Consider the following 7,225-nt stretch of genomic DNA (forward strand, 5'->3'; position numbering starts at 1 on the left):
GAACGCCCAAGACAAACTCTGAAGCCAGCGTGGGCACGGTTAAGACAACATAGTCTGGCCGGAGTAGGGCAACGGGGCTCTCCAATTTGGGGAGTGTGGTAGCCTAATACAAGAAAGTCGTCGTTCCAAAATAAAAATAATAAAATAATAATAATATGTCAATCTAGAACTTTAAAATACTAATATGAAAAAGTCAAATAAATAAAAAAAATTCAGGCTAAATTAGTGAGATGTGTTCGTATTATGTTCAGGTTGGTGTAAAATTTCCAGGCTCGTGTCAGATTTTCGCTAACCTGCGAACAAGACCCATTTAAAAGCCTAGATCCAACCCACAAGCCAAATTGCTTCTTTCATATTAACGCACATTTAAGACTGATGGGTCAAGGGAATATCTGGTTGCTTAAAAAGATAATACATGAAATGTGATGGACTCTCACATGGCTTTAGTTTGACCCTTTGTTGATCTAAATAATCTAATAAGTTAAAATATATATGCACTGCCCATAGTATTAAATATTGATATTGTAATGTGCCATTTATTTCTTTGCAGAGTTTGGGGGGAAAGAAAACAAATTCTTGGATTCAAGATCCCACATATGAGATATTGTTGCACCAATACAAATTGTAATGGCTTGGACGTACACGAACTTACCTTTTGAAGATACGTGATTTGATCACATGTTTTAAGTGTAGGTTTCAGTATTTTGTTTTAATCAAACTTGGATACTTGATTAATCATGTAACGTGTCCACTTTCAGATTATAGTATTTAACGTCTAAGAAAATCAATAATTAGATGATACAAAAACTTTTCTTTTAAAATTAGAAGTTTTCTCTATGAAATTTGTTATTGAAATTACACCAGATGACTTCTCTATACACGGAGTTGAACCATCACAACGATTCAGTGCATAAACATAGTTGATACCTAGGCACATTTTGCTACCGGGTAGTAATAGTTTGCCACCGAGCACCATTACCGATCTTTGGTTACAAAGTTGTGACCAGGGACCCTACCCCTAAACCCCACCAAGGGGGCGCAACCCCCTTGGATCCCATGCTAAGGGGCACCGACTCTTTGAACCCCTGGGTTCCCTGTTTCTTAAAGTTACAATAGTTTTGGACAAGCGTGTACTCCACACCTCCTTAATTGCCTAAAATAGCCTTCTAACACAAAAATCACCAGACATTAAATTACTAACTCGGTATGAAACCCTTTTAGTTATAGATTAAGCTTTTCATGAAAAAATATGCACTTTCTATTTAAGGGGATATCTATATGTGAAAAATATGAATCAAAATAATGTCAGCTATTAGTGGCAGAGCTTGAACGAAAACTCAGTGGGAGCCGGACTCTTAAAAATCTAGTATTTTACCCTAAAAAAACTTTTCGGAAACTTTCGGTAAAACTAACACTACGAGCGAAAAATCGGTTTGAGTCCAGGCACCCCCGGCCCCACTAAAGCTTCGGCTCTATCACCTATGACAAAATGAAAAGAAGCTTATGGTGACAACTTAAACAAATCTTGAATAATAAATCATCCGTGGTCCACGAGGGGTCATGTGGCGTTAACACGATTTAGATGCTTTGGTTATGGACGAAAAGAAAACTCTAAAGTTAAAAAGGTTTAAATGTGAGTTCTGGGACGATTTACCTTCTCGGAATTTCCATCTAAAAACAAAATCGTAATCTTCATGTGGATAAAATGAGCTTATTGGTATGAGTGGTGGAGTTTTACACTAGAAAAGGAGTTTTATGAATTATGAAGATGTTTTCTTTCTATATTTTCATGATTAGAAAAAACGATAGGCTGTCCACCTTAAAAATACTATATCCTATAACATGGGCAGGGAATTAAGTAGGCGTACAACTTGTCCTCTAAGATTTGGCTTTATGATTGAGCAAAGTTTGACTTAGTGAGAATGAAAAAGTCATTGGAGGGTGTCGGTTCATATAATATTTATTTAACATGTTGTTTCAAAGGAAATCACATATTTTTAATTTTAATCATACTGGCTACAATATTATCATGTACGATTAACCAATTTAATTACTATAAATTATTATTAAAAATGCTCTAAAATAATTCTTCTTATTATGTTAGTTAATTGAAATAAGTTAAACTAAGATTGATATAATTCATATAACAATAAGAGTATTGATGAAGTTTTGAAGGTGGGTTATGTAACTAAAAAATGTTTAAGTATGTTAATGCATTTATAAAATATATAAATATCAATCCATATAACACGGGAAAAATCGAATAAAAAATTATTAGTACGTAATGATCAATTTTCCTATCCGTATGGTTTCTATCTGGCCATGTGTTCATCATTACCACCTCAATTAAAGCCCTGAGAAAGCTTTCTAAGTCAAAGCATCTTGATGAAATTAACATTCAAATGTTTATTGTACATAATTTTGATGTATTTAAGCATATTATAAAGAAAAAATACTTTTACATTTCTTAGTTTTGATGTATTTAAGCGTATTTTAATGACAAAATACTTGCACATACGTTTCTTTATCTAACTTGAACCTACTATAGTTCAGGGGCGGATCTAGTGTATAACAGGGGGTAACGCCCGCTACCCCTTGGCGCTCTGGCGGTAGTGTAAAATTAGTGTAAATTTTGAAAAAATTTGACGTTTTTTCTATTTCGTTACCGCTTATTTATAAAACGTTACCGCTTGGCGCGAATCCTAGATCCGCCACTGCTATAGTTAACAAGAAGATAAGGGTGCTCGTCTTCGTAGCGTTTGGCCAAAGACCCCTTGAACAAAATGTCGAGTCACAAATCAGGCGATAAATTGTGGACGCTTGGAAATTGATTGCTAACTTTAAGACCAAAATATTGGTTGCTAAAAGAGTGTCACATATATAATATTTACACTATATCTTTATTTGAAAGTTTTAAATGCTTATTTGAAGAAGGGATTCTATTCGCACACCCGGGAATTTATCCTCACACTTTGACAATTCAATACGGATCGTATAGGCCTATACGATCCCACACTCGGGAATCTATCCCCACACTTTGACAATCCAATATGGATCGTATAGGTCTATACGATCTGTATTGGATAAACTTAAGACATGGCAAACTGATAGGTTTAGCGTATGTCTGGTGGTTGACTTATACGGATCGTATAGGGCTATACGATCGAGCTCCTGGTTTTTTGAGGTTTGAATTTGGTGTGTTGGGTTTGGTTTTTGGTGTTTTGGGTTTGGTTATTGTTGTTTATTGTTGGTTATTTTTGTTAATGAGTTTTAAAATTTTATTATTTTCATATCGTTCCGTATAGTATTATAGCGTATCGTATCACATTTTTATCCTTTTAATATTTTATCGTGACGTATTGTAGCGTATCGTGACGTATCGTAACGTATCATATCACATTTTTAACTATGTTATATTTTATCATGACGTGTCGTATGATATCGTATCATCCTTGTACCGTATCGTGTCGTATCGTAGTTGTATTTTGTATTATTTTTTATGTTGACATATTCACGACGTGTGATATTATAACATTATACATTATACGTAACCAATCAAACCAATCTAAACAGTCAAAATAAACAATCACAAATATAAATAAACTGAAACTGCAAATTTAACTACATAATAAGTTTGTATATATACATGACAACTTCCAAAATACATAAACAGTCAAAATACAAAAAATAAGTACAACAATCCTAAACCGTTGGATCCGAATCCTGACGCTCCTAAGTCGTGCCTAAGGGCCCCGGATCCTGTCCAGGGTAAGGCGGCAACGTCGGTATCGGCAATGGGGTCCAACCACGCTCGATAGTCGCCTGTATGTCACTCTTGATCGCCCACATGAGAAGGGCCTCAGTACGGGTATGATGGGCGTTAATCCGCGCCTGCAGCCGTCCCTCCGTCTGTTGTAACCAATGTTGTAGAAGGCGCTAGGCGCTAGTCGGGCGGTGAGGTACAGCCTAGGGATTAATCGGGATTAATCGGAATGGGATTTTTGTATGTATTTTTTCAAAATTATATATATATACCCAATAATATAAAAATAATACTTCAAAATTCACATAAATACTTCAAGTTTCAGATAGTATGGTTCGATTTTGACCGATTTTGACCAATTTTGACCGCCTAGGACCGCCTAGGATCGCCTAGGACCGCCTAGGACCGATTTGACCGACTAATATTGTCCGATTAATCCGATTTTTGACCGCCTAGGACCGATTTTGACCACCTAGGACCGATTTTAACCGATTTTTGACCATGACCGATTAATTGACCGCCTAGCTCAAAATTAGGCAGTAAGTGACCGCCTAGCGCCTAGGCACCGATTAATCGGCCGCATAGGCCGATTTCTGCAACAGTGGTTGTAACGCAAGCGCCACAGCTGGTGGGAGCTGGTCGTACAGAACGTGTTGAGGGTACTGAGGCACCCCATGTGGCTGCGGCTACGGTGGCGATTGTGGATGTGGTGGGTGAGCGTGGTCAGCATCGGCGTCATCGTCATCTCGTCAGCATCGCCACCTGCCGGCTCTGGCAGCTCCTCTAGTAACTCGTCTGGGAGGTCGGCAGGGACAAACAGCTGCCCGTCCGCTCCTATAAACCGAAGCCCGAGCCTAGGGAAGTCACGCGTGATGTGCATGCCGATCAGCGTCTGTCGTGTCAACCCGGTCGGCTAAACCGTGCTCCCCTCGAGGAAATGTGGGTCCTGATGGGGGAGTGGGCAATACGCGTAATGTTACCCCCCCCTACAACAAAGACCTGTCATGCCAGTGGTAGGCTGCCGCAAACCACTGGGCTAGGCAGCGATGGAGGGCGCACGTTGTCTCACCCCAACCGATGGCGGAAACATCGGAGTGAGACGAAAACAAGATTGCTTGAGACTTCATAACACTATTTGTGACAATATTTAGTAAACAAATTTCATTTCATTGCTAACATCGAGTACGTTGTTTGAAACAAAATAAAATACAACAAGTATAAAAGTTTAAAGTGTGTTTCTAGGCGTCCTACTAGATTCCATGTATCATCATCATCATAAAAATCTTGTAATACGTATTAAAGTATAGTTCAATACAAAAGTATTGGCGAGCATACAAGTTTGAATACTAGCATATGCATAAAAAGTTTAAACAATCTACATGACAAAAATAGTTAACTAGATTAATGTAAACATGGCATGCAATTATACAAGTCAATCCTCCGATTACCGCTAGCGTAACCTTATCGTAGCAATGATAAGACCGCTTTTATATGACTTAACTTAACATGGCCTCAAGAATACGGTCGGTGCGTTACTCCTATAGCGCTATACATGTTAAGGGGAGGCTCGTACGAAGGTAATGACAAGTAAATCACATAAGAATAGTCCAAGAATACAAATCAAGTATCACATATTTAAGCATGTATGATTGGATTGTTTGTGTTTTCATAAAGTATGTGATTGCGTGTGTTTATTAGTAATAAACGTATCGCACCCAAAAGTGTATAAGCAAAAAAGGGTCATGTATACTCACAATTTTGCAAAAGCTTTCCGATTATCCTTTAGTGACGAGTTGTTTGAGAATGGGGAATCGAAGGTATAAAGTCATTCGGGGTTTATGGAGTGGTTGAATTCGGGACTTAGAATTCAAGTACAAAAGTATGTATACAAGTAAATATATCTCGCCTAAATAGTCGTTTTGACACTAAGTTGTATGTGATTTCATGGGTCCTAGTTTGCCCGTTAGAATAAAAAACGATAGACTTAGAACGTTTAGATAAAATAACCTATGTCATGACATATAATCATAAACCAATGATCATCATGAGTTCGGTTATGTGTGTGTGTATATATATATATATAGTTATATAGTAAAGAGTAAATTACGATTTTGGCCCCTGTGGTTATATCACTTTTACCCTTTTAGCCCAAAAAAAAGATTTTTTTAACATATGAGCCCCCAAGGTCTGTTTTTCTAACCATTTTGGCCCTCTTTACTAACTCCATCCATTTACTCAATTAAAATATGATCATGTGCCCCTCACATGAGGGGCATTTATGTCAATTCATCTAGCCACTTAAACGCTTTAATAAAAAATTTCATCAAAAAAATGTATCTGCTTACAGAACTCGAATAAACAGATTTATCAATTCTTTGTAAACAAAATATCTACTATTCAAATGGTTACACTTCATCAAAAACAAATCTGATCAAATCAAGCAAAAAATATCAAAATCAAGTTCGTATGCTTATCATCAAAAACAAATCTGCTTTCTAAACTCAAATAAACAGATCTATCGATACACCGAAAACAAAAAAAAGTTCAAATAAACAAATAACAACTTCGATTCGAAACGGTTACAGTTCATCGAAACCGAATCTGATCAAATCAACACTTGATTATCAAAAGAAGTTCAAACTCAAGTTCATACACATGATCTACAACAACAACCGAGTTCAAACACTTACGCATTTCCAGATCCCGTCTCTATAGGCGCCGATCTACTCAAATCTGAAACATTATCTTCAACTTCATTCACCGGAGTTTCGCCGGAATCTCGTGGCCATCGCCGGAGATGCCGTAGATAGCGGTTGGGTTTTCAGATCGTCGTCGTTTTAGTAGAACAACCTTTGGCATCGCCCTTGATCTGTAGAAAAACCCTCACTGTCACATTCTCCTTTCGCCGGAAAAACCAGTCATTGGATTTGGATTTTACAGGATTTTTTATGTGGATTAGGTAAGTATTGACTAGCTATGATATTGTTTCTAGGGTTTTTATATTTGAGGCTGAATTATGCATTTTGCTTGCAACGTTTGGGGATTATGCATCCTGTTAGAATGTTTTGGGTTTGAAAGAGTTAGCTAAGCATATAACCATGGTGGGATTAGGGTTTGGGGATGCTAAAATGAAGAAGATGAATGGTGGGTATTTTTTTATTAAAGGGTTTATAAGTGGCTATATGAATTGACAAAAATGCCCCTCATGTGAGGGGCACATGATCAGATTTTAACTGAGTAAATGGATGGAGCTAGTAAAGAGGGCCAAAATGGTTAGAAAAACAGACCTTGGGGGCTCATATGTTAAAAAAATCTTTTTTGGGCTAAAAGGGTAAAAGTGATATAACCACAGGGGCCAAAATCGTAATTTACTCTATAGTAAATCATAATCTAAGTCCATCAAGAGTATCATAGATTGTCATATAAGTCAAGCAGGGAGGATTAACCTCATTGTATGATTCA

This window comes from Helianthus annuus, chromosome 12 (genome assembly GCF_002127325.2).
Source record: "Helianthus annuus cultivar XRQ/B chromosome 12, HanXRQr2.0-SUNRISE, whole genome shotgun sequence".
NCBI lineage: Eukaryota > Viridiplantae > Streptophyta > Magnoliopsida > Asterales > Asteraceae > Helianthus > Helianthus annuus.